General features: G+C 41.6%; 1 long non-coding RNA gene across 1 annotated transcript in view; it reads left to right on the top strand.

The window, feature by feature from the left end:
- Positions 1 to 22,439, top strand: part of LOC123385569 — a 137,867-nt gene extending 115,428 nt beyond the window's left edge. Inside the window, exon 5 of the long non-coding RNA XR_006598379.1 lies at positions 20,327 to 22,439. This is a non-coding gene — a long non-coding RNA (uncharacterized LOC123385569). The remainder of the gene's footprint in view (positions 1 to 20,326) is intronic.
- The last annotated feature ends 1,621 nt before the right edge of the window (positions 22,440 to 24,060 follow it).

Raw genomic sequence — 24,060 nt, forward strand, 5'->3', positions numbered from 1 at the left:
AAATCTCACTTTCTCTTTGCCTGTGTAGGGATTTTGTCTTCTTTTAGGATGAGAAGCATTTCTTAATGTTAGCCATTGTCTCTCTTTATCAACATTTTGCTTTAGAAGATCTCCACGTTTAGATCAAACAAATGGGAGCGCAAAAATGTGGCAAATCGTTCCAGAAACACAAATATTGAATTTATAACCTGAGTCTACTCGAGCCTGCCATCTTCGTAAACAATTCACTGACTGTTGCTATTTGGGGTTGACAGCATGAATCAAGAGAGACCATACAGTCAAGGACATGCTGTTCTAATTTTCCCAATTAAAGAACATATCTAAAACTTGTTGTCATCCTTGAAAATAGACTTTCAAATCCACAGACATCAAGAAATGGTTTAGTAACCCACCTGTGTAGACCTACAGAAATGAATGAGAAAAAAAAGACACCATGTACCTGAAGGGTAGCAAATAAATACTTCTCAGCATTCTTCAAGTATAAGTCTAATCAAAGAACCAAATATTAGTACATCGCAGGGGTACAGAGCATAGAGTATGGAGCCAGACTCCCTGGGTTCAGATCTCCTCTCTGCTGTCCCTTACCCTCAAGACCTTAGGTAATAGTTGAACTTGTTATGCCTCAGTTTTCTCTTCTGTAAAATGGGGAAAATAATATTTCCTACCTTCTAGGCTTATTGTGAAGATACATAAGTTAATCCACCCCTAAGTCTTTCCGTAGCACTTGGTAAGTGCTGCATACCGGCTTTACTATTATTTTTTTTTAATTTTTTTTTAACGTTTATTTATTTTTGGGACAGAGAGAGACAGAGCATGAACGGGGGAGGGGCAGAGAGAGAGGGAGACACAGAATCGGAAACAGGCTCCAGGCTCTGAGCCATCAGCCCAGAGCCCGACGCGGGGCTCGAACTCATGAACCGTGAGATCGTGACCTGAGCCGAAGTCGGAGGCTCAACCGACTGAGCCACCCAGGCGCCCCTTACTATTATTAATAAGGCATCCACACATGCTGTATGTGGAGAAAGAGAACCATGGAACAGTTTTTTTAGTGACATGGCAACTATGAAGATATCTGTACACAAAGCTTCTATTCATCATGGTCTAATAAAGGCATACAGGGTCAATAATGGAGAAAAACATAAAATGAAGTTTGCCTTTCAGTATTCCCAGTTTTATGGTCTCCACTCCCCTGCTTTTGCTATGCTTCTACCTTATTTTAAGAGGCCAGTATTTTCTGTAACCTCACAGTAACGTGCTAGATCATTTATTCTACCGATATTCACCGAGTGCCTGCCATGTGCAAAGCAGGTTGTAGATACAGGACACAGTGGTGACTAAGATAATAAAATTCTTGCTCCCCTGGAAGTTAATTGAAAATGCATATGGGGAGGGAGGGGCAGGAGGAGAAATAATAGGCCGAGGAGATGGTCATAGATCGTGACAGGTTTTAAGAGGAAAATGACGAAATGAAGAGTAAAGGAGGGCAGGGTAGACGACTTTAGTTGATAAGTCTCTCTGAGTAAGTAATGTTGAAACTGGAATCTGAAAAAAGACACAGCCGTTCAAAGACCTCAGGAAGCATCAAGTGCCAAAGCTCTAGGCCAAGAAATAGCTGGTACTTTGAGGATCCACAAGTATACTGTGGGGGGAAGTATGAGGCAAGATGAGGCTGGATGGAGTGGCGCCATTTTTTTTTTGTAGGTCCATGTAGTTCAAGGTCATGAGTTTGATTATTAACTTTTACTCTCAATGGAGTAAGAGGCCATTGGAGTGCTTTATGTGGGGAGGTGATGCAATATGAGTTATATTTTTGTAAGGATTTTTGCTGTTCTGAGTAAATAACTTTTTTTTTAAGTCTAAATGAGTTTCAGCATCAACATTACTGCATTTGCATTTGTCTTAGCCCAAACTCTTTTGAAGGGAATTTCTGGCTTCAGAAAGCTGCTGTTGGCATAAGTTTTGCTCCTGAATTTGCTGCCTGGGAACAAACACAAGTGAATTCCTTTGGGTTCCTTGATAGATGAAGTTTTCCTCCCTTGGGGAATGTGTACTTCCCAGGCAAGAAGGTGGGGCAGTCTCCTAGGTTTGGTTTCTTGGGCTCATTCCTAGACACTGAGGGCAGTGGAGTGGAACCAGACTAGAATATTCTCTTAGCTGCAGGATCCAAATGGTCAGTCCCAATGACCACCCCCTTTTGCCTAGACCACCACAGACCCTTTTCTTTTTCCTTCTTGCTTCAGCATCTGGTTCTGGCCAGTGCTGAGGATGAGAATTTCCCCTCCCCTCTCTCCTTCCCATACCCTCTGTAAACAGTGCACAGTGGTTGATATACAGCCCTTCACTCCCCAGCACCCAGGCAGGCTGGCCATGTTCAGCTCTTGGCCTCATTGTGCAAAGGAAGAAACATATGCTGCTCTCAGGTCCTTCTGACAGAGGTAGAGGTGACACCCATCAACAGAGCTTGCTGCTCTGTGGTGCATTTATCGTGTGTCATTTAAAGGGAGAAATGTTCTGAATGCTAACACAGTTGTGCCTAAAAAAAGAGTCCATTGCAAAATGAGTAGATGACCCCTTCCAGGAGAAAACATGAAGACAGGTCAGAGGAGAAGGGACATGTTGGCATGGGAAGCCAGCAGGGAAAATGGTAGTAATAGTAACAGGCAAAGTTATTGGAGCACTCAGTCAGTGGCAAGCACAATTATACATATGTTATTGCATGAATATTCACAAGGAACCTATGAAGTAAGTACTATCCCTCCTATTTTATAAATAAAGAAACCAAGGCTAAGAGAGGTTGGCCAAGGTCACACAGCTTTTAACAAAAGTCAGGGGTCATGCCCAGATAGTCTGTCCTCAAAGGCTATATTCTTCCTCCATTTTCTTTTTAAAGTATGAAGTCTTACATCTAAGAAATAATAATGTTTGTAGAAGAAGAAAACCTAGAAGAAATACCAGAAGGATATGATAGTTTTGAGCAGAACTGCATCCTACTCAACTGTGCACCATCGTTTCCTACCATACTACTTGTTGAATTTGCCTGTGCACTACTTATGACATACCAAAAATGCTTGTTGCAAGGACAGCAAAAGATGATTTTCTTTTTTTTTTTTAATTTTTTTTTCAACGTTTTTTATTTATTTTGGGACAGAGAGAGACAGAGCATGAACGGGGGAGGGGCAGAGAGAGAGGGAGACACAGAATCGGAAACAGGCTCCAGGCTCCGAGCCATCAGCCCAGAGCCTGACGCGGGGCTCGAACTCACGGACCGCGAGATCGTGACCTGGCTGAAGTCGGACGCTTAACCGACTGCGCCACCCAGGCGCCCCAAAAGATGATTTTCTAAAGCAGAAATAGACCCATAAATACAGAGAACAAAGCGATGGTCGCCAGAAGGAGAGGGGGAGGGGGAGCGGGAGGGGCAAAATGGGTGAAGGGAAGTGGGAAACAGAGAACGCGGCTATGGTATAGGACAATAACAAGGATCATACTGCTTAACACAGTGGGTCTCAGGAAAACAATTTTCATTGTATAGAAATAAATACAGCTCTTGGGGTCTTCCTGTTCTTTGGAAAAGTTGACTTCAGTTCACTCTCAAAAAGTAAACAAATAAACAAGGAATAGATAATGTCTGTCAGCCTCATGGTCTTGATAAGGTCTAGTCCACATTGGTTCCTGATTAAAGGAGAGCCGCATTTTTGAGAGCCACATTGTGTATGTCTCTATAGTCGCACCATGATAAAAATCAAGCCTGGCCAGATTATAGAAGATCGCTATTTTTTGAAGTCGCAGCACATATTAATATAATAAATCTAGCTACCCCAGCAGATAAGATTGCAGGCTGGCAAGATTCTTTTTTGGTGTTGTTGTAATTATTATTATTTACCAAAATGGCAGAATTGTTTTTAAAGGTTTCTCTTTTGGCTGACCTTTGCAGACATACAAGATGTGTACCTATATGCTTAAAGAAATGCAGGTTTGCTCTGTACTCAAAACAAGTGTGTACCATATTGATGCTAGATATTTTCAAAAGCACGTGTATGCAGTATCAGTCTTTGGGCTTTTGCATTGCTTTAAAAAAGCTCCTCATGCCTGGATTTCTTTGACAACCACAGAAAGCTAGTACGTGGGAAAGCAGCCTTTGAAAACTCGTGAAGGTCTGTGAGTTGCATTCTGAAGTGCCAAAACTCAGGTGCCAAAAATACTTATGAAAACAACTGCTGTGCCAAAAATACACACATATTAAATTTAAGTTACAGAGTAACTCAGCAAGACACTTAAAGTAGAGTTTCCAGTGGCTCATGGGTCTCAGATAACAGTCAGGCAGTAATGTGAGATTAGACATATTTTCTTTTCTACTTTTCCGTTCATCATTGCTCTTTTATGAGTACAATAATATGTATTTGGGGCTAGAAAAAAAGTTGGGTGATAATAAAATGAGAAAATAATGTTTGAGAACTACATTGGCTGGTCTTATACAGAGATGGTCCCCAAGGCCAGCATTGCTAAGAAGACAGAAAAAAATATCCCTCAGGAGCCCCACACCAGTAAGCTATCAGGACTACTCTTGCCTTAGCCACAGAGGACCAGCTTTCACTTGTGTATTCATGCCCAGAGTTCATAGCATTTTCTTGGAAGCCCTACGGCTGTGTACCCAAAGTGGCAGGAAGATAGTCAAGCAGATAATACTGACACTCCTAAAGTTGATGGTAGTTGACAAAAACCTCCCAAACATAAAGCCCTACCACCGTGCTCAGCTCTGGTCTGCAAGGAGACTCCCTCGTGAACTCTGAAAGTTCCTAGGTGAAGCGAGAAGTTTAATCCTTTTGAGACTGATCAACTCAAGATTTTAACCTGCAGTTTATTAAGGGGTTATAGTGCGGGCATTCTGTACCTTGGCTCTGCAGTCCCTAGGAGATCAATAGGTAGTCTTAAGTGGGTCTAGAACCCCTGAAAACATAAGAAAAATTTTGTATGTGTGCGCATGCACACACACACACACACACACACACACACACACAATGTGATTTTCAGTGGATTCTGAAATGAATCTATGCTCACAAAAAGTTAAGACCTATGGATCTCTAATCCCTAGTATCATTCATCTTGTTTGAAAATCCTGGAAGGTCTTGGAACAGTCGTCTAGCATTCTATGCATGGATAGTTAACTGCATTCAGATGATTCCCAAAAGTCACAGTAAAAGCTGGCACAGCCATGGTCGTAGCACAGGGATCTGTACTTGAAATACAACAGCGTGTCACGAATCGCTAAGCTAATTTCTATGGCCCTTCCGTTGTTTTTAAGATCAAGGTAGGAAAAAATAAACCCTCTGAATTTCACATCCACGTACCAAGGATGGGTATAACTTTGGTGTGAAGTGACCACCCCCCAAACCATCCTTCGTAGAGCCGCCAGAACTACTGTCCTCAACCTAGTATCCGATCAAATAAGTTACCCTTCTTGAAACCTTGTAAGCACAGCTTTCTAACATTTACTGTGAGAAGTCCAAACCATGGTTCAAGGTGTTCCGTGATCTGCTCCTGACATTTTTCAGCTTCATCTCCACTACCTCCGGTCTGGCACCCAGGGGTCCAGCCGGGTCAAAATGCCCGATGCATGAGGCATGAGGCTTCCACATTCTGCGACCATATACACAGCATGGCCCTCTTTCAAAGTCCCTCTGCTTCATAAACTCCCTCTCATGCTTTAAGACACAGCATAGAAAGGATTCCTTGAACTCTGCCCGTAATGTGACCCATTTTCTCCCTTGTCCCTCAACTTTTAGCTGCCCCATTAGCTTTTATCACACCGCACCATATCTGTTGGGTTGTAAGCTCCTTGAGTTCAGAAATTGTGTTATTCATCAGTTGGTCTTGATTGTCAGATACATGATAGGTAACCAATAAGTATTTAGTCAGTTGGATATTCTGTGGGTGTGGGCAAATGAGAGACCCATGCCAAGGGCCTATGTAGCATGGGAGTGAATAGGTGGCTCAAGTGATTGCCTTACATCAAAACCACGACCTCTGATTCTGAAAGATGTTTGCATTCCACTGGAGCTGTATGATCCTCCCCCCGACCTGCTCTTGCATGAGATGATGGACATGGGACAGTAAGGAGGCAGGGCACTTGGGTGGGTGTCTGCACTGTGAACAGATACACCTTTGCAGCGACCTACAGCCACAGAGCCTGGTCTTCAGGGAACTTCCTTTAGTGTACTTGGGAAGGACATGGTCCTTTTCTCATTCTCTGATACATACTTTCGCCTCTCTTCCCCATCTTAGCAAGCATTGGCTTTGACTCCAATAAAGTTCAAGAACTGGAAGAAAGGATTAAAAAGAGAAGCTCAAAAGTTCTTTCTTGACGGTCCCATGATGAGATGGCTTTGTGGTCTCAGAATATGTGCCTAACATGTATTTAAAATATGACCTTTATTCTCTTGGGCACTTTCACAACTTCTGAGGTCCCCCTGGAGAGCATGTGATGTGATGACACCTCCAGCTACTGCTCTGCCTCAGGCCCATTTTTTCAGCATCTCACTCCCTGAATACCCCTGGGACCCCAATGCTTTCTCAGGCAGTCTTCTTGAACAAGATGTAGAGGAGCTTTAGTCCAGCTTTCTCTCTACCTGGCCTCTCTCTGGTCCAGAAGTAAGCTCAGCCATTCTTGCTGCCTGCCATTGGTGAGCATGTGCCTAGTTCCCCTCTGTTTCTGCCTGAAACAGAGTCAGGCATGGATTTTGCCCTCAGATTCCTCAAGCTTGGGTCAGACAGCACTCCACCGTGCCCTCCCAACTCCTAAAGACATATCGTGAGCTCTCTGGGGGCTTCTGTAAGCCCCTCTCACAAAAGTGAAGGTAAGAGGCAATCTACATGCTTCCTCTTTGAAGTGAAACTCGGAATCTCAGCACAGCCCCTCTGGATCTTCAATCTTCCTCTCCTTCTCAGACCCTCCTCTGGAAGGCAGCATCTGTTATATCTTGGTATTTATTATACATTCCCATTTCACATCTTATTATGGTAAGAACCTCAGGGTTGCTGTGAGAAATTCCTAACATAATCCAGATAGAGCACAGTATTTTTCAAACCCTTGTAGGAGTAACCATGGTGTTCTCAGTGCTGACACAAAGACTTTTACTTTGAAATATAGACCTGTTTAAACACCTGTCCTTTTTAGCTTTTTTTTTTTGTTGTTGTTGTTACATATTTTTTTTTCCTTTAGGGAAAGATTCTTTTCTGGTATTGATGAAAGAAGATGACTTGCTAACTTATAAAAGACACTGTTCCATTTCAGACTTTCAGCTGTCAATTGAGAAGTGTTGACGTTAGGATCCTTTTGCATTTTCCTTCACATTCACTGAGGTGAAATGAATCAAGTTTCCACTTCCAATCCAAGTTTCCATTGGAGGTGGTGGTTCTTCATTTCTTATTTATCTACCTCCTGAAGGGTCAGTTTTGTCTTCTGACAGGAAAATTCCTTCCTTCTGATTAGTGCATATGGTCCACCTTTCAATGCTTATGTGGGGGCACCTGGTTGGCTCAGTTGGTGAAGCATGTGAATCTTGATCTCTGGGTTGTGAGTTCAAGCCCCACGTTGGGTGTAGAGATTATTTAAAAATAAAATCTTGAACACTGATGTTTACATTTGTGAGCACCCAAACATTTTAGAAGAGGTGACATTCATTCTACTTATATGTCTAGCGAGACTTTAGTCTGACCCCACAAATTCAGAATTCAGCCTAAATCAATATTCACATAGACTAGAAGGTGGAGTTTGTGACAGTGTAGCAGAGAAGCTTCTTTGCTAAAAGAACATAGGAATTCTACATAGAGTCGAACAGAAAACGTTTTCTTTGTAAACATCTAAGGTTATATAAAAAGGGGAATATAGTATACTAGAAATGAAAAAGGAATACAGTGATTTTCACAGATGCTGTGGAGGCCAGGGGAGCATATCAGGCAGAAGAGGACCCTAGTGGGGCCTAAGGGTTGGAGGCTCAGGGAACAAGTTAGAGTTTTAACAACCACAAAAGGCCAGTAGAGATGGTCTGCTGTGCACGTAGAGCAGATAGCTGGTAATGAGATCTCCACTCTTGGCAAACGTGCATGGAACATTTACTAATATTGACCATATGTTAGCCCATTAAACAACTCTCAGTGAATTTCAGAGTATTACAATCTTACAGAATACGTTGTCTGAACCCAGGAGAATTAAGGTAGAAATGTGTAACCGAAAACCAACTATGGAATCCCCATACATTTTAATAATAAGAAAAATAACTTCTAAATTAGCAATTCAAAGAGGAAATTACAAGGGAAATGAGATGATATTTTTAAATGAATGTTAATAAAACATTACCTATCAAAATTTATAGATGCAGCAAACACATTGCATAGAAATGCTTTTAATTTAGAATATCAAAAATACCAGAAAACTGGAAAGTCTAACAATCAAATAGCTAAGGACTCTTCTCAAGAAGTTAGAAAAAGAGCAGGAAATTAAACCCAAATGCAGGAAGAAGGAAGAAAATAATAAAGACAAGTAAATAAATAAAACATAAAACAAATATACAGTAGAGGGAATTATCAAAACCAAGTCAGTTCTTTGAAAGGACATGAAATTCAAAATAATCCTATCAGAACTATCAAAAAAATGAGAGAAATGCATAACCAGAGTCAAGGATGAAAAGGGAAACATTATTACGTATACTGCAGATATTGTAAAAATTATAAGTAGATAGCATATGCTTTGATATGTGATGAGAATGATATTTCACTTCTCTCCAAAAAACATAACTACAGTTTAACCATGAGAAAAACATTAGATAATCCAAACTGGAGGATATTCTACGTAATACCTGACCAGTACTCTTCAAAATGGTCGAGGTCATAAAAACAAGGAAAGTCAAAGGATGTGGAGTATGACAGCTAAAGGTAATATGATACCCTGGATGAGATCCTAGAACGGAAAAAAAGACTTCAGGGAAAAACTGATGAAATCCAAATCAAACACGGAGTTTAGTTAATTAAATGTATCAATATTGGTTCCTTAGTTGTGACAAATGTGCCATAATAACATACAATGTTAGTAATAGGGGAAATTGAGTGTGAAATATTATGGGTAATCTTTGTCCTATCTTTGCAACTTTTTTGTAGATCCAAAAATATTCTAAAATTAAAATTATATTTAAGAAAAATTACAAAGGGCTACTATAAACTATATAATGCCACTAAATTACAAATTTAGATGAAATGGACAAATTCCTGGAAATGCATAACTTATAGATACTCACATAAGGAGAATTAGAATATATGAACAGTCCTATAAATATTTAAAATTAGGTTTGTAATTTAAAACCTTCATAGCAAAACTTTGGGCCTGAGAACTGTACCAAATATTTAAGAAAGAAACAATGCCATTCTTGCACAAACTCTTCTAGAGAATTAAAACAGATGGAATACTTTCTTTTTTCTTTTAAATTTTTTAATGAGTCTTCATTTTTGAGAGACAGAGAGATACAGAGAATGAGCAGGGGGAAGGGCAGAGAGAAAGACACAGAATCCGAAGCAGGCTCCAGGGTCTGAGCTGTCAGCACACAGCCTGATGTGGGGCTTGAACCATGAACTGTGAGATCATGACCTGAGCCAAAGTCAGACGTCTAACCGACAGAGCCACCCAGGCGCCCTTAGAGGGAGTGCTTTCTAACTCATTTTTATTCTATAAAACTTGACAAGAACATTACAAGAAAGGATCATTGTAAGTCCATCTTAGTAGTAACAGACACAAAAATCTTAAACAAGAGCCCAGCAAACTGAATCCAGTGATATATAAAAAGGTTAATCCAACACAACAAAATTAAGTTTATTTCAGTAACGCAAAATTGGTTTAAAATTTGAAAATCAGGGGCGCCTGATTTCATTTGGTGGAGTGTGCAACTCTTGATCTCAAGGTTGTGAGTTCAAGCCCTACGTTGGGTGTAAAAACAAAATCTTTAAAAAAGATTAAAAAATGAAATAAAATTTGGAAATCAATCCGTGTAATTCATCATATTGATAAAATAAAAGAGACAAATAATGGAAGCATCTCAACAGATACAGAAAAGCCCTTATTTATGATAAAATAGATAAGCTAGAAATAGAAGAGAACTTCCTTAATCAAACATAATTATAAATATAAAAATAAGAAAACTATAGATAAAATATTCGAATTGAGAAGTAGGTTTACAAGGTCACTGGATACAAGCGCAATATACAAAGTGGAAGTGTATTCACACAGACCAGGAACAAACTGTTAGAATTTTTTTTTTAATTGTAAGATACCATATATACTAACACCAAAAATTCCTAGATACCTGGAAATAGACATATCGAAAGAAGATATAAAAATACTGTGCACAGAAAACTATAAAATATTACTGAAGCAAATTAAAGGAAACTTCTGGAATCTGTGTGGAGTTAATTTCACTAGCATGGGAGGTAAACATTTAACTTAATTTTTTTTCCAATTAGTGTAGCATATGTTTTCAGCACATTTCCTAAAAATTCCTTTGCTGATTTGCAACATCACATTTCTCATACACCAAAATTTTATTTATTTCTGGGGCAGTTTCTGGGCTTGTTCTGTTGATTAGTCTAATCCTGGATTAATCGTAAATATTTAAATATGATAACCTCATAATAGACTTCATGATTCAGTCAAGCAGTTCCATCATTGCTGCATTTTTCTAATTCCTTGGCCATTTCTGTGTCCTTACTTTTGGAGATGAGGGTTGGAATATCTTTGTTGGTTCTTCTGAAAATACCAATAAGAATTTGCACTGAAATTGCAAAAAATAAATACAATTTTAAAAAATAAAAAAATAAATAGATACTTAAAATTTTTTTTTTAATTTTAAAATTAAAAAATAAAAATAAAAGAAATAAGACAATCTATTGGTTATCCAGAAGAGGGGAGGAATTAAAGCCTGTTTATGATACTGACTTTTCCCACCACCCAGTAATACATAGTATATAACTCACTATTCTTGGCAACCCCGTGGTAAAACGTGTTACTACCCATGATAACACATGAACTTGAAATTGCCAAATCTTTCTTTGCGATAAGAATGTTTCTTAATTCATGGAAGATTTTGTTTTAGAATGTCCTAGTTTCAAATCACAGCTCCATCTTTTTCTAGCCAGGTAACTATGGAAGGTAGAATTAATCTCTCTGAACTTCAATTTCTTCCTAGAAAATCCTTTTTCTAAGGTTTCTCTGAGACTTGAAAGAGACTCTATATAAAGTACTTAGCACATTGCCGGGCACATGGTTCACATTCAGGTTGTACTAGTATGATAGAGCCCCTCCCTAAGGAAAGTGGTGAAAACCTCAGGACAAGAGAAGGCAATCTGGCTATTGCATGTATGTGACCTTCCTCACGACCTTCCTCACGACCCTGTAACATAGACTGCCCATTCAGACTGTATATTACCATATATGGGAGACCAAGGAGCAAAAATTGTACAAAAGACAACACACGCACATACACACACACACACACACACACACACACACACACACACGTCGCTGCACTTGGGGCTCAGCCTTTTGGGGTCTTAGCCCATTGAGCCCGTGCCGGCACAAATAAAGCTCTTTCCTGGTAAGAAAATCCTCGGTGTCCGCCTCTCTACTCTCTACACACTCTCTGTGTGTAACTGTCCTCTACGCTTGTCGTCATTTGGTTGCTGTTGTTGCTTTTATTCTCCATAGCACCTGGTTCAACTTCTTCTGCATGAAGGCACTCAATAAATATTGGCCAAATGGATGTTGTTAGAAAGAAAACCATGGGCCCAAAATGGCATCCCTTAGGCCAAGTCTCCAAAGGAGTTTAATATCTAATCTAGATGCAGTTTTAACCTCCCCCAGAAATGTAGTCTTAAGTCAAGTCAGGAATTTTCTGATAAGCACCAGTGAGGTCACCTATCCCATGGGCTCTTCCCATCCCCCAAAGGAAGATGAGGTCATCTGCATGATAAGCCCCCCTGCTCTCCCCACTCACCCCAAGGGAAGGTGACCTTGCTGGGAACAATCCTTTTCTTTTGCTAATAATCTTCTTGCCCTGCCCTCCTTCCTGTTAAAAACTTCCATTTTGTACAACTCCTTGGAGCTCCCCTCTCCTTGATAGATGGGATGTGGTGTGATTCATCAATTGTTTCCTAAAGCCAGTCACATCTCTAAATTCACTCAGTTGCATTTTGTTTCTTAACAGTGCATACGCATGCGTTTTGACCAGTGACATTTGAAATGAGGAATTAAAATTCTCTTTAATCCACCTGTGATTTTATAGAAATAATGCAGGAAGTGAACCATGCGCTTTCTCCATAGCCTGAAGGAAAATGCACTACAACTTGGCCTTCTCTTCCCCGGGTGGTACTTCCAGACATGTAAGTAGGGCTCAAGGGTGGCAACAATAAATTCTTAGCCTAAAAAAAAACTGAAAAAAAAAAAAATACTGCACACAGTATTAAAAAGGGGAGGGAAGGAGGAGGAAGTCCCTGGCTGGCTAAGTCAGTGGAGCACACAGCTCTTGATCTCAGGGTTGTGAGTTCTAGTCCCATGTAGGGTGTAGAGATTACTTCAAAATAAAATCTCTTTTTAAAAAAGTCCCGTTACTTTTTCTAAAACAAACTTCCATAAAAAAAAGTTTAGAGAGAGGGGCGTCTGGGTGGCTCAGTGGGTAAAGCGTTTGACTCTCAGTTTGACTCTTGATTTCAGCTCAGGTCATGATCTCACCTTTCCTGAGTTCAAGCCCGGCATTGGGCTCTGCTGTCACAGCAAGGAGCCTGTTTCAGATCTTCTATCTCCTTCTCTGCCCCTCCCCAGCTTACTCTCTCTCTCTTTCAAAAATAAATAAATGCCTGGGCGCCTGGGTGGCTCAGTCGGTTGAACGTCCGACTTCGGCTCAGGTCATGATCTTGCAGTCTGTGAGTTTGAGCCCCGTGTCGAACTCCATGTTGACAGCTCTGAGTCTGCTCTCTCTCTCTCTCTCTCTCTCTCTGTGCCCCCTCTGCTCATGCTCTCTCTCTCAAAATAAATAAGCAAACTTTAAAAAATTAAAAATTAAAAAATATGTGAAAATATAAAAACTATTCTTGGCCTTTGGTCTATACAAAAACATGCCAGAGGCTGGATTTGACCTGTGGGTCATAGTTTGCCTACCGGTGATCTAAAGGCAGGGTAATATGGTAACTAAAAGGAGGATCTGTAGAGCACCTGGGTCACTCAGTTGGTTAAGCATCCGACTTCAGCTCAGGTCATGATCTCTCACTATGTGGTTTCAAGCCCCACGTCGGGCTCTGTGTTGACAGCTCAGAGCCTGGATCCTGCTTCGGATTCTGTGTGCCCCTCTCTCGCTGCCCCTCCCCTGCTCGTGCTCTGTCTCTCTCTCTGTCAAAAATAAATAAACATTAAAAAAAATGTTTTTTTAATAAATAAACGCCAAAAAAAAAAAAGGTTGGGGGGAGGAAGTTTAGAGGGAAATAGATCTTATTTGGCCTATCTTGGAGATAAAAAATTCACTTATTTCAAAAACTGACTAAGACTTACCGGAGAGAGTCATTTATTTTTGCCTGCAAGCCAGTCTTGAGGACTTAGCTGTTACCACAGACAGAAAGCTCAGACCCTGAAAAATATATGACGATCTGAGGAGGTTCAAGTGAGAGCAATGCGGTCATGAACGGGGGGCTTTGCTAGCCCTAATTCCCTGGGCTCCTAACCGAGCAGGCTTCTCGCAGGCTTCTCGCATCCTGAGCATCCTGAGCGAGCAGAGACCCGTATCTTCACATTAGGCGCCAGGCGGTAACACCACCCCCAACAGAAAACCCTCGGGTTCATTCTGTATTCAAGGTGGGCTGCTATGGAACAATTTGTTTCACAACCAAAAGTTGACAGAACAAATCCAAGACATTTCTGTGTACATGTTTACATGTGCTGCGATTGGCATCCACGGTGGGTCTGAAGGTGTGCCTGAAGTCCCTTATGCTTTTTGTAACATTTTCAAATTCATTGCTGTCTTCCAGATGACAGGAAATTCAGGTCTGCCTTCCTCCTGGGAGATCTTTATTCACAGACAAGTCAAAAACCCTTGACAAAAGGCAACCAGGGGAACTTGTTGACCTTTTAGCTGTCTGGCTAACATCAGTGCAAGTATTGTTCCCTGATAAAACAAGAAATTCAATTTAAGGGGAAATTTAGAAGGCATTTGAGGGCTCTCATTTTAGTTTACCTCTTGGGCTGTCTTTCAAACGGACCACAAATGTAAATAAACAGGAGCTGCCTTTCTCATTCCACGGAGCCAATAACAAATATCTGACCTCACAGCTTGATGTAAATGAGACATTGTCTTTTTTCTGATTTCTTTCTCCCTTCGGCCATTTGTTGAATTTTTTCTCACCCTTTCCCTCTCTCTCTCTAACGCGCACGCACACGCACACTAATTATTCACAAGCTAAAGCTTCATTTCTTTGGCTAGATCCTTTCTTTTCTTGCTACCATATTATTTGTTACAGCTTGAAAAGCTCTATTCTTTAAAAACGAAAAGAAAAAAAAAGAAACAAATCACATCCCAACAATGCACTCTCAAATATTCATTGCTTGTGTGATGTGTCCGCAAGGAAGATTTAGCTACTCTTTTCCTTACATGGTGGCTTATTTAGTTTGTAATCATTTTTATTTTACCAGACATTGTATAAGCAAAATATGCTTCTCGATTAGAATTGATGAAACATCCATTCATCCAACGATTATTAAGTGTCAGGCACTGTGCTACAGGTATAAAGTCCAGTAAGACAGAGGTGCTAAAATGCATGAATTGCACTCGTAACTATAAAAGGAAACTCCCCTACATGAAGCACTCACAGAGTATTCAATTTCTGCTTAATAGCGTCTCATATTCCCATAATTTCTACAGAGACTTCACATTTGCACCAGTCCAGCTATACTCAGCACTTTGAAGTAATCTAATAGTTCCATGTGCTATGGGGGTGCCTTGAAAGACAGTGGAAGAAAGAGGAAAAAGAAGTCATTTTTAGGTCTATCAAATCTTACTTTATGAAAGTAGGTTTGAAATGCTTGCATGACAGAGTACAGCAAAGCATCATAATGGGGGAGAATCTGAGAGTCTCTGGAAGTCTCTAGAAGGGTCAGTTACTAAAAGGGGCTGTGCTCTGAGTGCCTGCCTTAAAAGATATCTACCTTGGGGCGCCTAGATGACTTAGTTAAGCCTCCGACTCTTGGTTTGGGCTCAGGTCATGATCTCTGGGTTCGTGAGTTCCAGCCCAGCGTCGGGCTCTGTGCTGGCAGTGCAAAGCCTGCTTGGGATTCTCTGTCTCCCTCCGTCTCTGCCCCTGCCCTGCTCTCTCTCTGTCCCTCTCAAAAATAAATAAATTGACATAAAAAAAAAAAAAAAGATTTCTCCCTTTCTTCAGCACAAACACTGATGGTGGAAGAGGGAGATTTACTTTACCTTCTTTCTTTTATTTTTCTTTGTGTTTTTAAGATTTTATTTTTAAGTAATCTCCGTACCCAACATGGGGCTCAAACTCATGACCCCAAGATGAAGAGTCACATGTTCTACCGACTGAGTCAGGCAGGCACCCCAACTTCTTCCCTTTACCTTTTTTTTTTCAAGTTAATTTTTGAGAGAGAGACTGAGAGAGCAAGTTGGGGAGGGGCCTAGAGAGAGGGAGAGAGAGAATCCCAAGCAGGCCCCGTGAGTTCCAGCACCCCCAACTCCCCTCCGTGAGGGGGCATGTTACAACATGCATTGAACACCAATTTTTTTTTCATTTTATCCTATTTGATTTTTTAATTTCTGGTTTTAAGCCATTATGTTGATTTCAAGACCCACTGGCACACCATCTGTGCTATAAAAAACAATCTTCACCTATCCATCTACTCACCTACCTCCCAACACACGCACACGCACACCCCTAGCTTGCTCTGTACAGGTTTGAGACTGCTGATAGATACTAAGTCCGTGGAACAGAGGGAAGCTGTATGACATAACCAGTGAGGGGCACCTGGGTGGCTCAGTCGGTTTCAGAGTCCAACTTTGAATCAGGTCATTATCTCATGGTTCATGAGTTCAAGCCCCGCATTGGACTGACTGCTGTCAGCGCAGAGCCCGCTTCAGATTTTTTTTGTGTGTGTGATTTTTTTTAACGTTTATTTATTTTTGAGAGAGACAGAGACGGAGTGCAAGCAGGGGAGGAACAGAGAGAGAGGGAGACACAGAATCCAAAGCAGGCTGCAGGCTCCAAGCAGTCAGCACAGAGCCCGATGCGGAGCTCGAACTCACGAACAGTGAGATCGTGACCTGAGCCAAGTCGAATGCTCAACCGACTGAGCCACCCAGGCGCCCCCCACTTCAGATCTTCTGTCCCCTCTTTCTGCCCCTTCCCTGCTTGCACTCTCTCTCTCTCAAAAGTAAATAAATCTTTAAAAGAAAAAAGAAAAGGGAGCACCTGGGTAGCTCAGTCGGTTAAGGGTCCGATTTCCGCCCAGGTCATGATCTCACCATTCATGAGTTCAAGCCCCATTTTGGGCTCTGTGCTGACAGCTCAGAGCCTGGAGCCGGCTTCGGATTCTGTCTCTCCCTGCCCCTCCCCCACTCCCCCACTTGCACTCTGTCTCTGTCTCTCCCCAAAATGAATAAACATTAACAATTTTTTAAACAAAACAAACAAAACAATGAAATGCCTACCACACGTGAAACTTTCCACGCCCGCTTAGAGGTAGACCGGGATACTCAGAGCAGAATTTAAGATCCTTTTAATGGGAGTTGTGCAAAGGGCACAGGGCTTCACTCTCTAGCTCTCTCTACTGTCTACTCCTAGATTGGAAGGAAGAGTATGAATCCGCAATGCCTACCCTATTGTCTCTCTCTGGTTTTGCCCCCACCCTCTCTCACACCGTGTGGATGTTTGCATACGTGTGTGCGTGTGTGACGTGACTACATTTTCTCTTTGCAGTAAGGCTTGCATCTGAGGTCACACCTTCCATCCTAGGTGACACCTATAATTAACCAACCTGTTGAGTGCGTATATTGCCTTTCACAATAGCTGGCAACCTTTATAGCTCTGGCCCTGGGTGAGCCCTGCCAACTGTGTGTTTACATGGTAAATTACACGCTCCTTTCACAATGGCTTCACCACAGTGGGGGTCAAGGTTGCAACAAAACTACCTACTTTGTTGGGGTAACAAAGGATAGGAATCACAGTGGGGTTCATCTTTGTATTTCCCAAGTTGGGCTCAGAGCCTGGGAGGTAGCAGTTGCTCAATAAATGTTTATTGAATGGCTAGAGTGGGGATGGAGGGAGTAGGTTGATGGATAACATTTAAAGCCCTTCCTACATCCTTTGCCTCACCCAGGCTGAGGTTCATAGGACAGTCTCTCAATGGGGAGAAATCTGCCTTTTAGGGAAATTGTTTTGTTCCATTTTAATTATTTGGACTTCTTTGTAACTACTCTGTACTTGTAAATTAGGACACACAGGACTACAAATGTATATTTGTTTGTTCAACAAATGTAACTGTGTCCCCACTATGTGCTTAGCCCTCAGCTAATGAAATCCCTGCCTTGAGCCCTCGATATCTATTTGAAAGGGATCAAATAATTAGTCATATGCAACACATATGTGAGATTCCACATCCAAGTAGATTGTGGGATTCCCTGCTTCATCCACCTTGGTGATCACCCCAATCTACCCCCCCCCCCCCCCCCGCCATGGCCAAGGTTTTCTCATTGATCCTGTCCATAGGTAAGTCCACTTTTGTTTGAAGAAACCATCACAATGGGATTCAAGTTTAAGGACACTTCTTCTCCCATAGCCCTTTAAACATGTCCCAGCCTGAGACGATTACAATGTCTAAATTTTAAATAAGGATTTATAGTTTATAAAAGCAGTCATAATATCCATCACTATGCATATTGTAACCTGAAACCAATAATGTATGTCAATTATACCTCAAGAAAGAAAGCAGTCATATAGATAATCACACTTAATCCTCATAACAATTCTGTGAGGTAGGCGGGATCCTACAGGAGCAGAGTGACATTGTCCAGCTCTTTTCTTTGCTGGTCTTAATTCCAGTCCTTGGCTTTGGTGAAGTACAACTTTGTTCCTTGTACTGTTCCAGGGCTGCTTAGTATTGTTAGTAAATTGCTGGATAATCTCAGCATTGGCCAGCTTCTGACATCAGCCAACGCTTACTCCTCACAGCCTTCTACAGTCTTAGGAGTGTTAATTTAATTTCCCTTCCATCCATATGGCCCTGTTCCTATTTTTGAGTCTAGCCAATGTATATTGGCCATCTCTACTCTAAAGTGATGAAATATGGTACTTAATGAATCATGTGCAGAGCAATGATACCACTCTCGTGGGGTTGTATTCTTCTAGAAAAACATACTAAAGAAAAGGAATACTCGCATGCATATTTCACTGAGTATTTATTTCATAAGAGAGAGCAAGAGATTCAGAGAGATTTGTGTAAAAGAGCCCCCTAGGAGGGAGCAAAGGGACAGGAAATGTGGAAGAAAGGAATGAAAACATCAGCCCGTCAAATTCCACTGAGCCATCAAAAGAACAGGTTAAATGCTAGTGAATAGAGCTCTTTCTTCCTATACATGATGCCCTCGTACTGACCCCATCCTGAATGGAGTTCAGTGTCCTCTGTATCTACCAGTTGTGGGGGATATTTCTACCACTGTTAAATTGAACTATGAGTCAACTTGAGCTGGAAAACTTCAGGTATAATGATTCTGATTTGGCTGAGACAGTGTCTGAGCATGTCATGCCCTGCACGGACTTGTCCTCACCCACTGGGAAATTGACTCCCTCGTGTGATGCCAGGCCCTGTAGTCCTCGTGTGGAGAATGCATTGTTTTGCAGTGGCCACGAGAGCCATTGTAGATACGCTGTCAACCTGTAATGGCCAAGTTTAATAGTCCGCTTCGAAGTCAGGTCACAGCCTTGTAGCTGAAAGTGGGAATTGCCCTTTCACATTGGAGTGGCAGGTAGGTACACCGGAAAAGGATGAAACATGTGGGCAGACAGCTGATTTAAAAAGAGTCAAATGCCCTTTCAGAGCTATTGGTTTCTTTGGCTCTACAGCCTTTTCAAACTCTGCATTTTGTGGAGACCGTAGGGCAAGGAATAAAAGTCTAGTCAGGTAGGGGTGCCTGGGTGGCTCAGTCAGTTAAGCGTCTGACTTTGGCTCAGGTCATGATCTCACTGTTCGCTGGTTCGAGCTCCGTGTCGTGCTCTGTGCTGACAGCTCGGAGCCTGGAGCCTGCTTCGGATTCTGTGCTTGTCTTTCTCTCTCTGCCCCTTCCTTGTTCACACTCTGTCTCTTTGGCCCTCAAAAATAAATAAACATTGAAAAAAATTTTTAAGAACAAAAGTCTAATCATTTATTCTCATTTGATCGGCTACTCTACGTTTCCCTAAAAGTTGACCCACTTGGCTCCAGATCTTACTTCTATGGTGAAGGAGCCATATTGTTTCCCTGCCACCCTCAGGAATCTCATGCAGACAAAACCCTACCCTCGTTGTCACTGCATGAGCATAAGCCCAGCCCACTGCACTGCATGTGGGAAGTGGGGCTTGTACATTTCTGCAAGACCCTCAGGTGAATTGTCTATGAAGTCAACGAAGCACAAGCTTGACCACCACAAAGCCCTGGACTTAACTTTTCGTTCATAATTCTGTATCAGTTTGCTTAAAGAAGGCCTCCAAATCGATAAACTTTAAATTCCAAAGACCTGGATCTAGTTGTGGCAAAAACAAAGTCACTGGAACAAAGAATATAAAGATATTCTTACCCCCAGTAAGCCTCAGCACCCATACTTGATGTTCATCTTTTAGTGATATTTACATGGTGTCTGAAAGAGAAACTGAATACTTAAAGTGTTTGCACCGTCTGGGATTCTATGGCCTGAAGCCCCATCCCCATTAGACTTTCTCAAATAATGATCAATCCAGATCCAGGAAGCCTCTCTGGAACAGGACAGGTATAGAAGTTAACAGAGAAGATCAGATAGTTCTCACTTTTTCACGTGGGATTTCAAAAGACGGGCTTCTTCCCTTATGAGTCCCCTTTCATTTGCTAACATCACGGTCAGTGCACAAGGCTTAGTCGAATTGGCTGCTAAGATCCTAAGTGATGTGAGAAAGTTGACTGTGGAGGCAAATGTCCTCAAGGGCAATATCACGTAACTTCCGGTTTCCTTTACTGTGAAGAGCCCAAGTGCCCAGTTTTTTGTTTTTGTTTTCCTTTTTGTTTCTTTAGAACAAGCCAATTGCCACCGGCAGCCTATTCCATTTGAAAACAGTAGCATCAACTGCAGATTGGTGAAAATCCGGCTGCAAGTTCCCATCTGCCTTCAGGTACAAAAAGAGGTAAAAGAGGCACTTTGATTTTCAAAGAAGAGGTGTTCGCGCTTAATTAGAAGTCAGTGAAATCCAGGGAGACTCTGTAATTATTTTAAAGACCCCTTGTGTGAAATCTGCAGTACCCTTGTGAAATATGCCACTGTCACAGCTGCCCTCTGATGAGGCTTGGGTTCCAATCTGTGCCTCTCCAGCAGTCTGTGCGACCATCGCTGCCAGGTGGCATCAGCCTTCTCACAGCGTCCTCCTCCTGTCTGCCATGAGGGAATAAAGCCGCATCTCCCTGGGAAGCTTCTACTGGTGGCTCAGAAGAAATCTGTCTGCGGAGAAGAGATGGCAAGCGTCCTTGGAAATGTGAATTATTGCTGTCATCAGCACATTGCCTCCCCTTTGTATTGAACCTTTGACATTGAAACAGTTTGCTGCTACGTAGTTTCGATGTGTGTCGTTTGCCTTGGGCTTGCTGAACTATGGAGCTTCAGAGCTAGTTGTATGTGGCTTTGTGGGAAGCCGAAAAATCTTCGGAGACTGCGTGGAAAGGAAACCGGCAAACTGATACTCAGGGAAGTTGCCTGAAATGTTTGCAGTTACCAATTTATTATTTATTTTAAGAACGTACCCCCAGAAATAACTATTCTAACTGAACTGGCGCTAAAATGAAAAAAACAAAAAATTGACATCTTTGCTACTCCAGAGACAAGTAGACAATCCTATCTATGCTTTACCCTTGGGGGTAAGCATATCCTCAAAGAAAGAAAAAAGAAAGCAAAGGAAAGGAAAGGAAAATGCTGAGAGCATCTGTTTGCTTCGGCCTGCATCTTCTGTGCTCCAGGGACAGTGTGGCAATTGTGCTGACAAAACAGAGTTTATGGACGTAAGTCATTTGTGCCAATATAGCTTCTGCATAAAGCTGTGGGTGCAGTTGGTGACTGAGAAACCAGCCATTTTGCAAGAAGACATGTTTTCACCTTCAGAAGATCCTCAAAGATTTTCCCTCAACCTTTCACTATTAAATAATCCATATTTGGCTGTTTTTTCTTCCTAGACCATCGGAAAGACCTTGAGGCGATCCTTGATCAATTTATATCCCAATGTCGTATGACATCGAGGAAGAAATTTTGAACTGCTCCAAAAATCACTTTTGAAGGAATTACCTATGATGGTAAGCATTTATAAAGCAGAGTAAATACATAAGGTTTCTACCTACATTAGTGCTCCCTAGCCATCATATGTGACCATTAGGGAAATACAGTACTCACAAAAAACAAACAAACAAACAAACAAACAAACAAATAACCTTAATCCTTTGGAAGAAAGTTTAAGCAGCCAAGTCATAAAGTCATTTTTCTACCGGTGGCTCTGCATCAACCCTCCCAAAACAACATTATTTTTGGGGGTTTTTTTTCCAAATATTTTCTTTCTTTGACTTGAGGTTTTTTTTTTTAATATGATGGAGAAAGAAATGTAATCCAAGTGCAAGATAATAGAGAATAATTCATTTCCATGACTGTGCTTTGTTTTCCTTTTCACATCTGTGACAATCAGTCTTCAATACGTACAGTGCACTTAACTCATAGAACTGATCTTTCTCTGCAGGGCTGGGACTGAGGGGAAGGTGAAAACGCACAGAGACAAGCACTCTCAGGGCCCTGCCGGGGCCCTTGAACTTTGCTCCCTTCCTGCCTTCCTTGCTTCCCCTGAGCCCCAGCCTGATGGGTCCCAGTCCCATAGAATTGACAGTCAATCTGCTAAACTCACATTCAAGTAGCTGTTATTTTGTCTAATCACAACCGTCAGGTGACAGTTAATTCCTCGCTCTCCATTCCGGTGAAAGATAATGATAATGGGAGGGCTCTCTTCTCAAATTCTAACTACAAAGAATTATGCAAATACTTTCTATCCTATATGGGCAGAAAACTCAGGCCATTTATGGGGTGCCTGGGTGGCTCCGTCAGTTAAGCGTCCTCCTCTTGACCTCTGCTCAGGTCGTGATCTCACAGTTTCTGAGTTTAAGCGCCACATCAGGCTCTACGGTGATGGCAATGGCCTGGGGCCTGCTTGGAATTCTGTCTTTCGCTCTCGCTGCCCCTCCCCTGCTATACTCATGCGCGCTCTCTCTCTCTCTCAAAATAAATAAATAATCTTAAAAAAAAAAAAAGGGGTGCCTAGATGTCAGTTAAGCAACTGACTTCTGCTCAGATCATGATCTCGCAGTTTGTGAATTCGAGCCCTGCTCTGTGCTGACAGCTCAGAGCCTTGAGCCTACTTCAGGTTATGTGTCTCCTTCTCTCTCTGCCCCTCTCCCTCTTGCATTCTCTCTACCTCTCTCTCTCAAAAATAAATAAACATTAAAAAAGAAAAAAGAAAAGAAAAGAAAAGAAAAGAAAAGAAAAGAAAAGAAAAGAAAAGAAAAGAAAAGAAAAGAAAAGAAAAGAAAAAACTCATGCCATTTTTACTGAGACAGTTTTCTTCTTAATTTTGTGTGGAAATTATCTTGTGTGCCAATTATTGTATGATTCTGTTTTCCTAATGACAATAGATGGTTGATGTCAAAAACTGTAACTTTGAGGGGCACCTGGGTGGCGCAGTCGGTTAAGCGTCCGACTTCAGCCAGGTCACGATCTCGCGGTCCGTGAGTTCGAGCCCCGCGTCAGGCTCTGGGCTGATGGCTCGGAGCCTGGAGCCTGTTTCCGATTCTGTGTCTCCCTCTCTCTCTGACCCTCCCCCGTTCATGCTCTGTCTCTCTCTGTCCCAAAAATAAATAAACGTTGAAAAAAAAATTAAAAAAAAAAAACTGTAACTTTGACTACAAGATTCAGGATCACTTTTTCTCATCATTGTGATTAAAGCGAATGACAAGACCATGGCTTTCAAAGCCTTCTACATTCTTACAAATTCTTTGATTGGTCCATATTCGTGCCTTAGTTCTGATGCTGAAACCCACTGTTTAGATTGATCTCTACGCAGAATTAGCTCAGGCAAGTGACGATCCTTCTGCACTTTGTGTTACCTGAATAGTGATCAGTAATGAAAAGATAACAATTTTTTCCTTTTTTTTTTGTTTTTGTTTTTGTTTTTTGTTTTTTGAGAGCAAGAAACAGTGCAAGCAGGGGAGGGGCAGAGAGAGAGAGGGAGAGAGAGAATCCCAAGCAGGTGCTACACCCGGCACAGAGCCCAATCCAGGCTCCATGTCACGACTGTGAGATCATGACCTGAGCCAAAATCAAGAGTGGGACACTTAACGGACTGAGCCACCCAGGTGCCCCAAAAAGTTAAAAACCTTTTGCTGTAACCAGATGTTAACTAATATTGAAAGCATTTAGAAAAGATGACAATCTTAAATCTTGTGTTTAACAATACGTATCAAATTATGGTTTGAAAATCTATTGCTAATATCACTGTAAAGTCTTAGACGGGACCTTTAAGGCATGGCTGATGTGAGAAGTTACCATTGCTTTTCAATCAAAGCGTAAAGGCTGAGTCCAAGGCAAAAAACATAAATTATGATTTCTTGGCATGGTGTGTTTATGAGGCAAGGATTCTGTGGAGAGAAATGCTTGGAGGTTCATTTCTGAGGCATTTCAGAAAAACTAAACAGAGGAGTCCTGGACCGTTTTCAGATGGGGAAGAATT

This window comes from Felis catus, chromosome A1, assembly GCF_018350175.1.
Source record: "Felis catus isolate Fca126 chromosome A1, F.catus_Fca126_mat1.0, whole genome shotgun sequence".
NCBI lineage: Eukaryota > Metazoa > Chordata > Mammalia > Carnivora > Felidae > Felis > Felis catus.